This window comes from Molothrus ater, chromosome 6, assembly GCF_012460135.2.
Source record: "Molothrus ater isolate BHLD 08-10-18 breed brown headed cowbird chromosome 6, BPBGC_Mater_1.1, whole genome shotgun sequence".
NCBI lineage: Eukaryota > Metazoa > Chordata > Aves > Passeriformes > Icteridae > Molothrus > Molothrus ater.
The window spans coordinates 51,992,579-52,011,391 of NC_050483.2; the positions used below are offsets into that span (position 1 = coordinate 51,992,579).

At 47.4% G+C, this 18,813-nt stretch overlaps 1 long non-coding RNA gene across 5 annotated transcripts in view; it reads left to right on the forward strand.

Annotated features, from left to right (window-relative positions):
* The window catches only part of LOC118687890 (uncharacterized), a 44,948-nt gene that overhangs the window by 7,867 nt on the left and 18,268 nt on the right, over positions 1–18,813 (forward strand). For all 5 annotated transcript variants that reach the window (XR_008508476.1, XR_004980402.1, XR_004980401.1 and 2 more), the window contains exon 3: positions 6,215–6,306. This is a non-coding gene — a long non-coding RNA (uncharacterized LOC118687890). The remainder of the gene's footprint in view (positions 1–6,214; positions 6,307–18,813) is intronic.

The following is an 18,813-nucleotide window of genomic DNA, read 5'->3' on the forward strand; positions in this document are numbered from 1 at the left end:
GGGTTTTTTAAATGATGTCAGCATTTGAGATCCCTTAGACTTGTGTTTTGGTGAAGCCCACAAGAAAATAAGAGTTCATTTGAGTTTACCCTGGAAACCTGGCTGCTGTCTCTGAGGCACAAATGCTCCTGGAGACAGCCTGCTCTTGCAATTCATGTATTCTGTGAAGCAGAAAGGAAAACATATTGGCCAGGGTTCAAGCACCTTTCTTGGTTGTCTTGGTGATAAGTGCCTGATAAAAGTTTAAGGTCTTTGCTTGCTTGTATAGAATAAAAGCAGCTTTGCTTAAGTTACTGCTGGTATCCATGGTCTTCAGAGGGTGCTGATCTGTTGTTCCCAGTGTCTGGGCTGTTTTTGGTGAGTGAGACAATGTTATGTCCTGTGGGTTGTAGTTTGTCTTGTGTCAGAGGTGACCTTTCAGTCTGTGGCATGCAGCAGTGGCTGTGTCATGGTAAACATTTGCAGTGAGCTGGATGCTCCCTCTGAGGGGTTGGGGCTTTGTGGAAGGAGTATGGGATGGTGGCACAAGCCCACTGCAGTTGGCAGCCTGCTGCAATGTCCCTGGAAGCAAGGCAAAGGTAGCTGCTGTGTTAGCACAATCCTTAGGTTTCAGAGTTGACAGCACGTGGGGATGTAAAGGCCAGAGGAGCCTCCTTGGCACTGCCACTCCCAGTGTTTTGCTGTCTGGGGAAGAAGGGACTGGTTCTCTGATGCTTGGTTTGTGCTCTGACAGACCTAAGTGTGTTTGAGGGCAGTTTTTTTTAGCAGAAGTGTGACGATGGTGGTGGGTGGAGAGGTGAGGCAAGGTCAGAGCAGTAGGATATGACATCCAGGTTTTCTCTCAGGGCTTCAGGGAGCTGAAGCAGATGTCAGAAGCTGAACTCCTTGAGTCACCTGCAGTGATGAGGGTGGAGCTGCATTCCCTCTGCTGCCTTCAGCCTCCTGCTCTCATTCCCCAGCTCCATCTGCCTGACACCATAGGCAGCTTCCCAAAGCTGGAACCTCAACTGCCTTCGTTTCTGCACAGGCCAGTTAGTCAATTCCCACTTATAAACAAACATTTTGGAGACACCAGAGAAACTGAGCCACCAAGAGGACAAAGTTCTGTTGCTTTTAAAGTAGCTCATTCACCAGTGAGTTTTACTGCCCAGCAGCTCAGCCACCGCTAAACTGAAACATACAGGGAATAGGAAAATGTGCTTCTGGAGCAGGCCAGACTTTCAATCATCAAGCTGACTTCCATTTAAAGTGATGTAGTTGAGGTGGCTTTGTTCTGAGATTTGTTTTAATCTATCTTGAGACTTCTCCTTTTTCCTTATATGCAGAGATCTTCCTGGGTTCCTCTGAGGATGCTTGCATTGGCAGTGCAATGGAGATCTGAGGTGTGGTTGTTGCTGCAAACTAAAGTCAAACAATTCCCCTCAATCCTTGAAAAAAAGAGAGATCTGCTCACCCATGTTTAACTGCTGCCAGGCTTCTGCACTTTTCTAACCTTCATTTCCACTTGTGACCTGCCCATAGGTGTGTGCTCACACTTCCCTCCCGCCGACCCAGGCAGGGCATTGTGTGCCTGCCGTGCTGTTCCACACTAATGTGGTTCCTGAAAATCCAATGTGACTGAGGGCATGCACAGTTTGGAGGTGAATTATTGCCAAGTCTCCTGGAGCATAACCCAGCAGTGCTGGAAACGGCCCTAGGGATCAACACTCTTGCAAATGATCAGCCAGCCCCTTCCTCACAGAGGTCCTTATAGGAGAGTGTTTGTCTAAAGTGAAGAACTGTATTTAAAAAAATCTCAGAGAGAGGGATAAATAAGCAAAAAAAACCAGTGGGAAGTGTTTAAATAAATTTTAAACAGCATAGTCGGCATTTTAGTTGAGAGACTTATTCTTGTCTCATTAAAACAAACAAACAAAAAAAAATCCAAACGTAATTATTTACCTAAAAGCTGTATCACGAGGGGTGGATGCTGCCAGCCTGCAGGGCTGAGCCAGAGCTCCAGATCCCCCTGTTCCTGCTCTGTCCACAGGCTTTGGGCTGGCAGAGGCACAGTGCTCCCTCCTGCCTGCCACCAGCCTGCTAAACACGCCTGCCTTGTGCTCAAGCTTAGCACAAGCTCGGTAAGGCACCTGATAAATCTAAACCAAACCCAAGTGCCTTTGGCTGCTGAGGATGGAGCTGCTGTCAATTTTTTTCTCTCTGCTCAGCAGTTTCCCCTGAGATCTCCATCAACAAATCGATGCTGGGTGTCGCCCTGTCCTGCCTCAGCTCCTCATCCCGGGAGCTGTGCGTGTCCCCAGGCTGGCCATCCTGGCTGCCGTGAGAGGGGTGTGTCCCCGTTACATAAGCCTTTGGGGTTTCCTCTGGTTTGCTGCACTTCATTAAGAGCCAGAATTTTATATTTTCTGCTGGACTTCCCCCTCTGCAGTGACAGCCTGACTCTGTGTCTGTGAGGGGATTCAAGTTTTCCCTTTGGGTATTTCCAGTAACATTGGTCAGGCACAAAAATCATGTGATCTGAAGGAATAATTTTGGCTATCTTACCCCAGATGTCAGATTCTTTCTGTCTTTTTACAAATTATTTTAATTTTTAGGACTCTTTTTCCTAAACTGGTTAAAGCTAGGGAAAAAACCCCAGAAGCTGTAATAAAATCAGGACCACGATACAAATCACCAGGGCTCTTCCACGGGCATTTCGTCCAAAGTTGACTCGCGGTGCCTGTTCCAACTCGCGGCAGCCGCGAGTGCATCAGCAGCCAAAGGTTCCCCCCTGCAGCACAGTGACAGCTACTGCAGGTGCCCCATCAGCTGGAGCTCATTTATCCACGAGAACTTTTCCTATTAAAAAAAAAAAAAAAAAAAAAGAAGGGAAAAAAACCCCAACATCTTGCGCTGCTAAAATACAGAGAAAATTCTACTGACTTCAGCAAAAGCAGATGGGATTGTTAATGCCATGACGGAATTGGCAATTATTGGCACTACTTTTCCTTTGTGGGACTCAATCTGGGGAGTTTCCCAGGGAGATATGTTGGGCCACAGGTCATGATATAATGACTACATCCACGGGTCATAATTTTGCTCCTCACCCATGATGAGGCGTGAAGAAAAAAAATGGGCTAAAACTTTATGTGGTTCAAGGGACAACTGAAAAAATTCATAGTGAAATGTGCTGAGGGACACTGAGGCAACCACAGCCCAAGGACAGGACTAAGAATTAAACTGTTGGAAGCAGTGGGGTTTCTGGGGGGAGAATTTTGGTTGATTCTCTGGTAACACCCCCTCTTCTGGGTGCACCAGGAACTGATGGACCTTCCCATGATACAGCCCCACCACTTGTTATCTCATGGGCATCCTGTGCCAGTGCTTGTCAAACCATTTGGGCTTGCCATTGCTTCAGGCTCTAGCCAAATTTAGGCAAATGCAACTAAATGTACTACACAGAGGTCACAGATGAAATGCACTTTCCAACTTTACCTGGTTAGATCCTTTTCTAAAGGAAAACTGAGCTCCTGAAAAACATGCTGGCCTTGTGCATCACCTACACCAGGAGCATCCACATGAGTATATTGACCTGCCCCATTTTAGGGATGCAGTGGGGCTTGGCCAGCAGTTGGCAGAGGCTCATAAAGCAGTTGGGGTGCTTTGTTCCCCTCCTACATGCGCACACAGACCCCCTGAGCTCTTAGCTGGCTGCTGGCACAGCCCTCAGTGTAGCACAGACTATGTTTTCTCATGTGAAATTCAATAAATTCAGCATTTTCAGGACCTTAGTATAATCAGGGTTTTCAATCTTCTCCTTCATTGCCTTCTAATATACCCTCCTAACAATTAACTCTGTGTGTTGGGAGAAGGCCAAATGCAGGGTAAAAGACTTCGTTTTTCTTTCCCATAATTAAATGTCGTGTTCGCTGCTGTCTTTCCCACTCGATTAAGTGTCCATGTATGGTCTAAAATGCTCTTTGGTGAATTAGCATAAAGTCTGTCAGGATTTCAACCAACATTCTCCCTCCCACTGCATCTGTGCAGCTCACAAAGGGCAGTGTTGGCTGGTGGCGGGGGCCTGGAGATGGGTTTACTGCAACTCTGAAAAAATGACTTGCAAACCTCTCCCCAGACTCCCTCCATGCTGCAGGCCAACTGGGGCAGCTAGCTGATTTGAGTCTTTTTTTAAAATTACATCTAAAGATATATTGGAGAAATATTACCCAAGCTGGACTCTGGCAACATCTACAGCACTGCATGTGATGGCAAAAAATATAATCGGTTGTCAGTGACTAATAGATGTGTGAGTTATGGGCTGGGAGGTGAAATAGCAACTTTCCACCAGTTGAGGATGTGCTGGAAGTGAGATGATGACTGGGATCCTCAGCACAAGATGAGCAGTGTGGTTATCCTGGTTGGCAGCCCTGTCCCAGGGAATGGCCACTTTGCCCAAAAAGCATTCCCTGGAGCCAGTGCACTTTTTGTCTCATTCCCCAGGGCTGCTCTGTGCCACCCAGTTCCAGAGTCTGTTAACCCAGCACTAAACCACATCCCAAGTGCCACTTCTGCACATCTTTTAAATACCTGCAGGGACAGTGACTCCACCACTTTCCCTGGGCAGCCTGTTCTGTGCAGCACCTTCCCTGGGCAGCTTGATCACCATTTCAGTGAAGAAATTTTTCCTTATATGCAATCTACACCTCCTGGCACAACCTGAAGCTGTTTTCTCTTGTCCTATTGGTTGTTTCTTTAATTTTCATAATTCTTCAATCTTCACAACTTCTGGTTTGTTACCAAGTCCAGAAGCAGTCTCTGATATGGGAGGATGGGGAATTATAAGTTGGGAAAAGACTTAGTGGTGAGGGGACCAGAGCTGGCAGATAAGCCTGGAATGTGACTGTGAGTCCCAAGCCCTCCTTGTCCACCTCTGCTCCCTGAGAAGGGATTACACTGGGTGGAATTTCACACTCCTGCTGTTTCCCCAACTCCTCCTGCAGTTCTCTGCATGTCCTTTGGATAAACAGCTGCAGAAAGGGAGCCTTTGTTTCCAGAAGCGTTGGGGGAATGGCTCATGGTGGTACAGATAACCCTGCCTGTTGAGGAGAGGCTGCAATACAACTGGGAGGGTACACAATGAATTATTCACCGGCTGTTTCCTCTCTTTTCAAGAAATTTTCTGTAAAAACAGGGGCTGGAAGTGGTGCATGTGAGATATGCAATCAACAACACAGAAGGAGTTTGAGCTTTTGGCTTGCTGGGTACTCAGACCATCGGTCACAAAGAACTGGTTTGTGCAAATCTGTGTCTGGACCTCCATGATGTTTGACTGCAGGTGGCCCATAAATGTGTTTTCTTTTTCTCTGAATGCCTGCTGAAGACCTGAAAATCTGATTTACAGAAGTGCCAGGTGCCTGCAGCTTTGACAGATGTTGGTAGGAGTGATGCTTTAAACACACAGAGAGAGGCACAGTGCCATGCACCCCCATGACTGGGCTCTTGGGGCTTTCTGCTTGGGCCCTGGCTGTTTGCAGCCTCCCCTTTGCCTGGCCCAGTCCCTAAGGAGGGGACAATGACAGCTCCTCCCTCCTCGAGCTGCAGATAGAGGAGATGCTCTCACCTTAGTGAGCACTGGGCTGCATTGGTGAGGTGTGGTGGAGAAAAGCCCATGAGAAAAAATACAGATCCCCATGTCTGAGTCCTGCACTGGGAAAAAGCAATTGCCTAAGATGTGAATAAAAGGCATTGCTGTTTTTTTCTTTTCTTTTCTTCAACCTGGCTATTTAAACTGCCATGAAAAATATGTCCATTCTTTTCTTTTATAACCTCTTACAAGTTCTCAATTTTAGCCTCCACTCCCCAGAGCCCATAAAATAAACGGGTAGAAACACCATAAAAACGAACAAAATCCCAAACCATAGTCAGTTCATATTCTGAGTGCGTAATTAAATGCATATTAAGGAAAATCCCTCATCTTACATAAATATGTAATTGTTTATAAATCTGTAACTAATTTTAAGCTATTTGAAACAGCCTTATAGTAGAATGACCTTCTAGAAATTGAAGGGGGTGCCAGATGACTGCACTAAAGGACAAGAACAGATTAGATGTGAAATACCTCTGTTTAAATGTATTTGAAAAAATTTCCCAGAAAAAATACAGGTTAAAAAAGAGGTAAAATTGCTCATTTATTTCATGTTTTTGGCTTTAAGTAATAAGAATATTTTTCCCCTAGGAGGTCAGCACCCTGCCATACCCAAGAACTGAGGACTTAACCAGGAATCAGCTGGTCAGGTCACCTTCCTCTCCTCCTGTCACTTTTTAGCAGTGAGTACTCAGCCTGCTTTCTGCCATCACCTCCACCTCTACAGGGCAACAGCACAGACATGAGAGAGGTTATTGGGAAAGGACAGTATCTCCTTGTACTGCCTTGCCTATTTGTATAAGAGCTATCTCAGAGCTGGAAAACAGTCTAATGTGCCTGCAGTTCCAAGGGGAAACACATGGCAGGAGAAACAGAGGAGTAGACATGAAAACAAATGGACACACACATTGTGTTTTTGTTCCTCGTGCTGGATATTGATCCACAGTGCACTGAACACCTGGCCTGTGCAGCCAAATCCCACCTGATCCCCTGGGCCTGGATGTAGGGGATGGAAGTGCTTCCCAGTCTGCGGGGTCACATGCTGACAAGGTCTGGGCTTCAAGTTGAGGCTTGTCCAGCCATTTCCCAACCCTAGCCAGGTCCTGTTCCAAGAAAATAAGAGCAAGGTTAAGTTCTGCATCCTCCTTCAGCATTGCCTCCAGCTGAGGAGCATCCCTCACAGGTGCCCTCCTGCTCCCAAGTGTACCTTTGTCATGAAACCAGGGGATCACTCCAGGCTTTCCTCACTCTGCCTGGAAAGAGAGGAAATGGGATCCTGTCTCCTAAGGAAGGTGGAAACAGCCGAGTTAGTAAGAAAATATATCCCAGTCCTAGCTGTGCCTGGGCTCCAGCAGTGACTCCCTCTCTAAGTGCTTTGGAGGGGAGTTAAAACATTGCTGCTGCTTTGGTGGAGACTGAGCTGGCCCCAGAGTGGTTGAGCCTGTGCTGCTGCTCTGGGTGGGTGCAGATGACAACCCACATGATTACATTCCCAGCAGTGGGTACAGTGACGTGCTGCCAGATGATGACACCTCACACGGTCCCAGGGATGCTTTTAGATTCATCTATTAATAGCTCCCTGTGTTTTCACTTCTGGAAACATAAATATGTATCCCCAAATGCTCCTGATTGTCACATGCCTGGAAGTTGGTAAATTGGTGACTGATTTCAGATCTGTCCAATGTAAGGCTCTGTGATTGATCAGCATGTCCTGAGCCGTCCTCGCCTCACTCCTCTGCCAAAATCCTGGGAGCCTGTGCTCATCACAGTGACAGGCTGGGAACAATCTGAGCAGGAAAGCTGCAGGAGCTGGGTCAGTCCTGCAGCAGGCTAGCATAACTTCAGCTGATTTGAATGTGAATTACACTCTTTTAGGCCAGGCCTGGAATTTGCCCCTGGCATGGGCTGGCTCTCTGCAGTTTCACTAAACCAGTTGTTTTTGACCCAAAATGCTGTCCGTGGGAAAAGAGCTGAGCAAAAGCAAATCGTGGTGCCAGCCTCAGCTGCGACTTTGCCTATGAAAAATGTAACTAATACAAGCTATCCTTACTTCTTGTGATCTTAGATTTTAACTTTTTTTAGAAAATGCAGTAGTTAATGAGTGCATACAAATGTGTGTGCATGGGATGCAAACACATAAACTCCCACCCATGAACACACACTCTAAATACTGGCTGATTCAAGCATAAGTGTTTTGTTTCTGAATTTAAACTTCCTCCAGATTCAGTAATTTTGGAGTGGAGATTTTGTCACTCTGTACTGCTGAGATGCTCAATGCAAATGTTGGGTTTGATCTGGCTGCTGACAGTTTCTTGGGTGATTTGTGTTCTGGGCTTTGTCACATGGTCCCCTCTCTGAACCCAAAAGTCTCTCTGGGCTCTGGACTAGCTGAGCTGCTGGTTTTGTGATACATGAGTATGTTGGCAGGGCTCCTCCAGATCAGAGATCAGCATTTCCACCTTCCCAAAAGGTCACTTTGTAGCATCTTTTTTCACTGTTGAGTGACTAAATTAAAGTGTTCAACCTAGTGGCAGCACAGGAGGGACATCAGTGACCCCACTGATGGGAACACAAGTGCACAGGTGTGTTTAAGACTAAGTACAGTGAAATGTCTATAAAGAAGATATTTCCAGGTGATGACAAATTCATTCTGCTAGACAAGAGCCACCCTGAACCATCCGCAGCTGGTGGGACGATGTCCCTGTGCCTAGCACTGCCTCTCCATCCTCTGGCAACATGAAAGTCACCCAGGGTGAGCTGCTGCCTCATGGACCTGCCAGCTTCAGATATCACCCTGAGCCATTATCTGATACAAATGCAGCTCTTCCTGGGATCAAAGAAAGCCACCTGCATTGAAAAGGACTCATCCAGAGCTTTGACTCTGTGCCCCCTGCTCCAGGCAGGACAGCCACCCTCAGGAGTGACAGAGGACACAGATATGCCCTACAGAGGTCATGCTTCACTCCAGGTGGAAATGGCATTTCTGGGCACCCTCTGGCCTCTTTTAAAAGTCCTAATAATTTAAAGTCCCACATTTGGCTAAGGTAAAACAATTTGCAATTCTAGTCACTCACATGAGAATTATTTTAGGATAAAGAGCAGAGGCATTTGCAGTCTGGTGAGACACTCCTCACAAGTATTAATTTGGTCTTGTTGCTGGGGGGACTTTCTGGAGAAAGAAATGATGAGGAGAAAAAAAAAGAAAAAAGGAAAGCAGAGAAGGAAACTGGAAAGTGAAGGTCATGTCTTCCCTGTCTGGAGATGGTCTTTACCAATGGTGGTGAACTGTCCTTGTCTAGATCTCCATGCCTGGGCACAGAAGGGGAAAGAACAGCAGTTTGGGCCCTAAAAATGCAGAAATAGGAGGGTGATATTTTGCTTTCTTGCTGCTCACAGGGAGTCACTCAAAAACCTACTGCAGTGCAGAGCAAAAAGTGCAGAGCAAAATGTGGCCATAGTGATCCAACTGCTTATCGAGCTGGGGAAGACCTGAAGTCAACTCATTTGGTAGCAGCCTGTTTGTGTAGTGTAATCCCATGTTAGCCTTGAAAATGCTAAATCAGGAGTGAAATCAAGATTTTTCTCACTTCTGGATTTAGTTTAGCCTTTCCCAATGGGATAATGGAGTAGAATGCTGCTTTTATTGGAGCTGTTATATTTAATCCCATTTTATTTCCTTGTTTGTTTTGAGTAGCCAAGGACTTTCCAATAGAATATCTTTGTGCTCTGCAGGCTGCTCAGAGCAGGTCATATTAACAAGCTGTGGATAATGTTTCAGAGAGCATCCCAGAAAGCAGAGGCTGTGCCTCAAACCCAGACTGCAAAGCCCCTGGGCTATCCAACATCAGGCTTCCCATTCCAGCACTGGTTTTCCCCAGCATGACTGAAGCTGTAGGAAACAAGCCAGCAGTGAGATTACTGCATGGCTGGGCTCTGCTTCAAGGGACAGGAACCTCCATTAAAGAGGCAGTGCAAGCTGCAGGGCACAGTGTGCACTGTGCTGAACTGAGGGGCACTGGTTTGGAGGCTACTGGTACACAGAAACACTGGGAGATGGTGTACCCTAGTGTTTAGTCCCTGTGTGCAAAGGCTGTCACAGGATGCATGACTCATACTCCATGGCCTTAAACTGCTTTTGTTGATGTTGCTGGCCCAGATGGCCTGGGAAAGGCTGACCAGGAGAGCTCCCGTGGGGGGCAGTCAATGCACAGCCTCCTCCTCAGTGGGGCTGGAGGGAGCTCCTGGGGGAGTACAGCAGGCTCAGGGGCCTCAGTCCAGGAGCACCTGCCTCAGTCCAGGAGCACCTTCTTCTCGTGGTGGGAGAAAGACATGGGAGCATTGGGAGGACTTTTTTGGGAATCATTTGCTATGGGGTTTGCTATTCCTTGCCCCTGGTTTCCACCAGGAGGGTTTTGGATAGGTGGTAGCAACGAGGACTTCCCAGTGTGTTCCTCTGACAGAGGCATCCTGTGGGCAGTGTTGTGAAATCCAATCTGTTTTTTTTTTCCCTGTGATACAGATCTTGATTTACCTGCTTTTTTTCCTGCCTACCAGCAGCTCAAACCAGCTGTGTCTTACACTGAACTCTTGCTTGGAGTCTTTGAATTTTCCTCAACCTTCAGTCACAGATCTGAGCGTGCTGATAACTGATTACAGCTTCCAAGGACTCTTCCATGCAGTCTTCTCTGTCCATTGTGAAACAGAGAGGTATGACAGAGAGGGAAATCAAGTAAGTGATAATGAGAGAGTTGGTCACAAACTGAATGAATCAGCAAACACCCAGTTTGCAGTTATTTACTTTTGATAGACCAAATCTTCAGGGCTGAATTTTTCTCTTTCAGTTTCTCTTGGGTGCTTAAATCCCATGCAATACTATGCAAATATAGATTTCCACCTCATGTATAAAAACAATGAGATGAATAATTTTAGCACAGATGGCTCTTGTAATACTGTTCTGGTTCCAAATATTCAAGGATCCTTTTAGAGCCCTGTGTCCTCATTCCTGGTATTTGAAAGCTAATATTTGATTCTTTTTTTCTTAAATTCTATTCCATCCCTCCACTTCAAGGTTATAGTTTTGCCCTAGAAGGGCTGAGGAAAACGAAGAAATTGGAAGACATTCTCAAATACATAGTTTTTGAGATAATTGGTGATTTTTACATTCAATAATTTGAGCCTCTATAATTTGTGAAATCACAGTTGATAATGTCAAAAAAAGTTATTCAAGGTAAGGTCCCTTTTAAACAAATAGTATGTAAAGAGCTGACCAATATTAAAACATCTTGAAAAAAAAACCCTATGACACAAAGAAAAGTAGATGGTGTGAATGCAACCCAGCATGGTTTCTGCCTGATTCCACCTGATGATGGGTGGAGAGACTCAGGCCCAGAGCAGCTCACTTACCCCAACCCCTTGCTTCACCATGGCTGCCCAAATACCCACAAAAACCCCCTTGGCTGATGAACTCCTCACTAGGTGGGTGGTTAATGCTTTCATTTAGACATCAAAAAGCCTCAACAATCTACAGCTCCTAAGGATTGGCCTTCAGGTGGTTGCTGTTAGCTACTCATGCTGGATGTAGAGAGCACTTAGAAGCTGGAACGTTTGGATTAGCAGTCCCAAAGAGGAGATGCTGGTCTTGGGTATCAGTCTTTGCTGGTATGCTCAGCAGCAGTCCTGGGATTTGGGCTGGAGGGAAGCTTGTTTTGTTAAGCTTTCTGCTGGGGTCTGAGTGGTGCCTGCAGGAACCTTTCTCTGCCTTGCAAGATGAAGGTGGGCTCTGGCTTCCCTGGAGGATGTAAGAGCTGGGCTGGAGGCCAATGAGGCTTGTGTGTGTTTTGGAGGATGGAGAATTGCAGAGCCTGTGCAATGCATAGGGGTTGGAAAGCCCTGAGAACCTGATGCTAGTAAGTTCAGTGTGGGATGCTCTCTGATACAGGAGAACAGACCTGTCCAAGTTACTCAGAGCTGGGGTTTAAGGAGCAGGAGAGCCCAGGGAGGGCAGCTGGCAGTGTGAGGAAGGCACTTTTGCAGACAGATGCCCGTGGGGGACATGTCCCAGAGGCCTCTCACAATGACTGGTCAGTGCTTTAGGAGTTATTGCTGTGCTGATTCAGAGACTGCCTGGACAAAGTAATTATTACTCTCAGAAGTATTATCTTGTTGCTTTCAGATGTGTCACTTTTAGGCTGATTTGTGGCTGGGACTGACCCTTCCCACAGCAACTGAACATTAACAGCTGAAGGCTTAACAGTAATGTGCTTAGTGTAATAAGATCAATTATATTAAATGCCTGATTAAGAGCCCTGGGGACTGGAATCCTTCCTCTGCAGAGGCACCAGTGAGTGCCCTGACACCAGTGGGTGAGGCTTCCCCTTCTCCAGAAGCTGTGTGTTCCAAACTCTACTCTCATGTCCAGCCTGCTTTTAGGTGTAAATAGACATTTTTTCCTGTTCCTACCACTCTTCACTCCTGGTGCAGGTTGCATCAGGAACTCCTCTGACGTGGGTTTCTGCCCTTTGAGCTGGATGGCCATCACTGAGTTGCTTCATCCTTGCTGGGAAACAGGATCTATCTGAGGGCACTTCTAAAGTGAGATTTGGGGCACAGCCCTTGGCACCTGAGCAGCTGTGTTCACATGGGGAGCAGTGCTGCAAAGCACCTGTGCATGGCAAAATTAGCTTTACATGTAATAATGCTGCATGCAAAGAGCTTCAGAAAGGGGGAACCAGCTCAGGGCAAGTTGGGAATGAATATGCTTCTACTTCTAGCAACTCAGCCTTCACATTCCCAGACAAAACATGAATTTCAAATTGATGATATAGTCTACTAAATGTCTTCAGCTCTCTACTCAATATATGAGAGACACACACCAGAAATTTAGAAGAGAATTGAATCTGAATATTAAACCAGTGATTCCCCAGAGGGAAATTTTCTCAACTTGTCTGATTCTCCAAGGAGATGGTATTCCCAAAGAACTAATTTTGTAACTAATGATCATATTAAATAAGGCTCTGTCAGAGGTTTAGAAGACCTAACTTGGCACCAGTTGAATGCATATGGAATTTGTCATCAGTCATAATGAAAAAAATTGTTTGAAACTTTTTCATCGAATGTGCATTTTTTTTCACTGAAAGTGCACTTAGAACTAAAACCTCTGTTCTTCTCAGTCTGTGAGGTGAGTAAATGATTATGTCCTCTGAAACCCATATCAAAGGGGATGCTCCACCTTTCTGTAGTGTTTTCCTTTTATTTAAAGCCCTTTTACAGAAACCAATGGAAGTTGTCATGACGTGAGAGGCAGAAAAGTTGCCAAATGTCTTGGAAACACAGGCAGCTACTTCTGGGAAAGTGGATAGCTAAGGGCTAACAGGAAGGCAACTGCCTGATTCCAAATTTAGATTCAATGTCCCAAAAAACATAAATCTGCTGAATTTCATCTCTGTCTATTCGGGCCTCTTAAAAATCTTGCACTTGGGATGCTGTGTCAGACTTTTGAAGGTAAGTTCTGTCCCCATTTGACTCTAGCAGAATGGCTGAGCAGATCAGGGATTATTTATTCTTTATTATTTGCATATGTTGTAAAATATAGTAATTTTTCAATGTGTTCAGCCCTGGGCAATGGAGGAGCACGCGGAGCACAGTAGCTCTGACCTGAGTTAAGTGAAGGAGTTGGAAAGAAAGGACTGGGGGAGAAGGGGTGCAGATGGGGAGAGGTTGGTGCTGTTCCTCCCCTGGATGGACTTGCCTGAGGGGGAAGAAGGTTCTTTGCTTTCCCCCTCACTCAGCAAAGCAGTGCAGGCCCAGCAGTGGGGACCATCGTGTGACTGAAACAAGCTATTGCTAGGTGGGTGTTTGCTGGGTGATGGGAGGATCTGGGTGGATGTGTGAGTAAAGGATAGGAATAAAACTGGAAGAGTGGGGAAGAGAAAGATCTGAGTAATGGGCCTGTGTGTGAGAGGCATGTGAAATGTCCTGTAGAGCCCAAGAGTATATCCTCACCAAAGCTGAGTGATCAGCTGCATCCCACTGCCCAGCTAAAGGGCATTGTGCACTTCAGTCCAGTGTCTTGCACAGCATCTGCCCCCAGTTTTCAGGGGAAACCTGAGTGCTGTTTGCCTCCCTGATTCTTCTCTCAGCAGGGACTGGCTGTTACCCACTGACCCCAGCTTGGAGGAAAAGCACCTCTTGTGCACTGACCTCCTTTTCCTTTTCTTTCTTGCCTGGTCTCAAATAGAAAATGCACCAGGACCTCACCTGCATGGCTTTCATACCTGAATCATGGATGCAAGGAATACAGACAGAGAAATCAAACCCAAAAAGCAGCTATGTGCCTGAACCTCACTGAATGTTGGTGAAACTCCTTCATAGAGGGCTGTCAGCTAATGGGAGGGTATGAATCTTCCTGGTTGAGGTGGATCAAGAGAGGGAGAAGACTTTTGCTCTATACATGAGTTCCTGCCTTCATGCCCTGCTGGGGTGCAGCAATCTGACCTGTGTCCTGACCAGGTGACACTGCCAGGAGACACGAGGATCCACATGCTCCCACTCACACAAACCTTTCCTTACCTAGTCGCTGATGGTGCCCAGAATCACCCCAGGAAGAGTATAGAGGATGCCTTTATTGGGAGTGGGGTTGTGAGTGTCCAAGAGTGACACAGTCCCTGCAGCATCCGAGCCTGGATGAGCTTCCCCTCAGCAAATGCTCCAGCTGGATGACTCGGCGGTGCGGTCATGCAGTGGCAGCTGTCCAACCCTGCAAACCACAGAGCAACAGAAACTTTAGACACAAGTTGCTGGATAGCACTTGAAGAGGGGCTGCAAGAGGCCCAAAGTAGTCTGGTTTGGCCATCTCTCCAAGGATAACTGGGACAATACCCAGGCCCTGAGTGGCCTTGAGCTCCTGGTGTGACTGTTGGCATCTTGGGGTCGGTGAATGCTTCTATGGAGCAGAAGCACAGGACTGTCTGTGCTGACCTGTAAACCAAAAATAGCCGTGTTTCTTTTACCTTTAATTATTTTTAGGTGGAGGAGTGGCTTGAAAGTTCAATTCTCCTCTCATTTGTGTTGGTTTTCTATCAAGCCCAGTCAAGAGTCTGGCTTGTTCCTTGGAGTTGATGTAATGAGCAGGCCAGGTCTTGCCCTGGTCCTCCCTTACTGGATTTGGAGTCAGGTTGCCAAGGAAAACCAACCCCTTGGGAAGTTGGGCAGCTTTCATAGCAGTTAGTGATGCCTCTTGGCTTTTTGTGTCTTCCTGGGAAGCTTCTCTTGTGTCTCTGTCCTGTAGGAGCTGGTAAGGATTCAAGCTGAAATTGCTGCTGGGGGCTGCTCCAGCCTCCCCCAGGCTTTGTGGGTGCCTGTGCCCCAGGACTGAACCATGGCCTCTTTGCCAGGGCCACCACCTCCCAGCACTGCTGCCCTCCTTTGGAAGGGATGAGCTGCTGTCCTGATAGTTCACAGGTCCTGCAAGATGCTCTGAAATCCTGTTCTAAGGGGGATAATCCATCCCTCTCTCCTCAGTGATGCAGCGGCAGGCTGGGAGGCTGGAGCAGCTTGGAGCCATTGCTTTGTTTCCATCGCTTTGAACCCACCACCCCGGCTAAATAGTTGGGAGTGTTTCCCTCTCAAAAAGCACCTGCACTTTAGAGTTCGGTAGCCGCCAGCTTAAAACCCTCCCTCTCTCCCGGGCGGAGGGACGTCTCCTGCTGCTTTTTCACCCGAAGTGCTGCAGCCTTTGCTAACCCAGGCTCCAGCCCTGAGTGTGAGGGGAACCAAATGCTTTGTGGAATGTCCTGGCCTTGTGCTGTGGGATGGCTGGGAGCTGCACCATGGCTCGTTGCTTTTCAGGGCAGCGAGCACTTGGCTGTGTATTTTTCACTGCACGGCCGGGGGCTTCGTACCCCTGCGGCTCCGCGCTGTGGGCCCCGCTGCTGGGCCCGGCTGTTCCCAGAGAGCGGCTCCCCATGCCAGGGAGGAGCCTGGCTGGGAGCGGATCTGCTGGGGTTTTTTTTCTTTTTTTCTTTTTTTTTTTTTTTTTTTGGTGTTAATTTCCCCAGTCCTTGTGGCCGCTGCTGAAGGTTTTTTTGTGCCTCCAGCTCCACTAGAGGGCAATGTGATCTGTGTGGGGACGGGGCGAGCCGGGCCGGGAGCGGCGCGGCTGCACCTCGGGGTGCGATGGCCCGGCCCGGCCTGAGGCCGAGCGAGGGCTCGGTCACCCCTGAGTGGGACCCCAGTGCTGGGGCCTGAGCATCTCCTGTCCGCTGCCAGCCCAGGGCAGAGACGGGACGGGGCCTGACAGTCAGTGAATGCCACAGAAAAGGGGGTAAAGCCCCAGGGACTGCCGGGTACTGCTGAAATGGCAAAGCCAAGGCGTGGGCGGGGGATGGATGACACGTACGAGCACGTTCCTGCTGCGGGCCGAGGAGCCTGCCCTGGACACATCGCCTTGAGGAGATGTCAGGGATGATTGTTCTGTGCTTGTTGCACAGGCCAGTGTGGTGGGAGGTGAGGCTGTCACAAGTTGTCTGTTCTCCCTGGGGTGGGGGGGAGGTGGGTGCAGGGAGCCCTTTGTTTTCATAGGGTCTGGGAGATTGTATTTATTCAATATATTGATGATAATAGGGGATCAGTTTCCTTTCCTGGTCTGAGTAAGGTTTGTTATAACATCACTCTGTTTTGAGACAGTGTGTGATGCAATGTGGCTTCTCCTGGGAGTCCTGAGTTTCTTTTTTCATTTTTGTTTTTTGAATGTGGCGGTTATCTGATTATCTGTGCTTCCTCACACATGATCAGGCACAACAGAATGAGCAGGAGTGGGCCCAGACTGAAATGGAGGCAGGGGAAAGCTGCAGACCAGTGACCAGTGGGGTAGAGAGCTGGCTGGGGAGGGGTGGGTGCCTGGGTTCCTTCACTCAGGAAAAGCTCCAGGCTTTGCCAGAAGTGAGGCCAGCATTGGCAAGTAGCTGTGGCAGCTGGCCAGCAGCTGTGAGGTGTAGCTATGAAGTGGCCACACCTTTGGATATGGGTTGTTGGATCCAAGCTGATTGCTCCCGTGGCCCTTCCTCTGCAGAGGGTCATTCTCCTCCAGGCCAAATGCTGACCCAGCTGTTACAGTCGCTGAACAACACATTCCTTGTCTTTAGGAAAAAAGAGAGGAAGAAGATGACCTGAGGGAGTCTAGACCTACTCTAAATGTGGATTTTGGGGTTTAAGGCCAAGTCTTCTTAGAAGGTTCAGGGGGATGTGCTTTGGCAGCAGACTAATGCCCCAACAGTGCCTCTTGGCATTCTTGCTGCTCTGTCCACCCTACTTAAGGCTGCCCATGCTGAGCTGCTCATAGTCCCCAGGGAAGGCTGTGGAGCAGCATGAGCCATGCTGGAGGGGCTGTGGGACCCTACCACAGCTCTTGATGGCCAAAAAGCTCTTGAGCCTAGGGTGGCCCTGGCTCTGCCCTAACCTGGTTTCTGGAGTAGACGCAGCCAAAACTATGGGCTTCCCATGGGGGAGACAACACCACAGCAGCCACCTGCCCTGCTGGAAATTGCACCCATTAAATTCAGCATGGAAGCTGCTGCAAGGTGGCATGTCAATAAAAAATGTGAATTGCTGACTTTGACACTCCCACGCATGAAAACTGACCTTGGGAGATGATAAAATGCAGCTGTACTGAGGAGTGAACTAATGAAGTTTGACTTTAGTTATTCTAGGCTTTAACTTTTGGTAGGTGTTTTCACTGCACTAACACTGTTGTGGCTCTCCTCTCCTCCTGCCCAACACCTTGGGCATGGGCATATAGGACTTGGTGACCCCTTCCAGAAGGCTGTCAAGAAAGCAAAATTAATTCCAGCTCAGTACATCATGTCATTTTGTTTTTCTTCTGTGGTTTATTTTTCTTTAATTTCATCTGCTCCAAATTTGGTTACACAGAAATTTCCACTTCAACCCAATCTGTGAGCTTTTGACAGACAGGCTTATTTAAGACCTACAGCTGGAAGAAGTAATTAAGGTTCCACTGAAAATGCAACTTCTTGACCTAAGGCAAAAGTACTAAATTTCAGTTTAGTTTTACTTTATAATCTCAGGTTCAGCTTCATAGCTGTGTAACATTTTATTGCTGATGGTGGAAACAGGGCTCTTGTTATCCTCCTTTTGTTTTTGTAGTGGAAGCCCACAAAGGTATAAAAAGCCCCTGAAAACCCATTTCCTTCCCTTCACAAAGCAAAGCCTATGATGGGGGCAAATATATATTTTTTTTTCCATTTAGGGTGCTGCAAACAAGCACTTTTAAATGTTCACTTCCATTGTAGGACTGGTGGTGTGGTGGCCAGGGTTTGTCCTTTTTTCACCAGGACTGGGATAAGTTGTCTCATGATGCCTGGATCTTGTATTGCTGAGCTGAGCTTTGGAGCTCCCATCCCTTAAACCCTTCTGGGTGACACCTGCCCCAGGTCAGCTCTGGCCCTTGGAGCTCTAAAAGTGCTACCAGCCCCTCACCCAGCACTGGGAGCAGGGATGGGAAGGGAAGCTGTGCCTTGCCTGCATCTCCCTGAGAGCAATTTCCACGCAGAGGTGGGGGTAAGTTTAGGCCTGGCTCAGGGAGAGGGTGTGTAAAACTCACTACAGCTATCTGGAAATATGGCCAAATGGGAATATACCCAGACCTCTTAAAAAAAAATCAATAAAGCAAGAAAGTAGTGTGGAATCTTTAGAAAATCAGATGCTCCCATTTTATCACAGAAGAGCATTCCACACTGTCTTTTTATTAACTTGCAGCCATTCTTGAACAGCCTTCTCTTGTCATCCCTCCTTCTTCCTCCTCAACCTTTCTAAAGGTTTTCCTGGAAAGAGTGGACAAGGAAATGGCTGATGCTCAGTGGAAAACTAAAAGCCAGCTGTTTTAGAATGACTTACAGGAACAAACTTTGCTCTGTTTGTCTGGGAAAACTTTACATAGCTCTCTTGGATGAATCACTGCTGTTAGCAGGAAAGCACTGCTGGTCTCGTCTCTACTGCATCCTCTTGCATCTCATCTCCAGAATATGTGCTGTTCATCCTATCTGGAACCTGTTGCTGCCTTAGAATTCTCCCTTTTTGCCTGGACAGGGTTGCTGCTACTGTTTATTAACAAGCAGAGTTAAAATATGCTGCTGCTTTTTGCTTTGTGCTGTGATGCAGATTTGTCTGACCCCAGC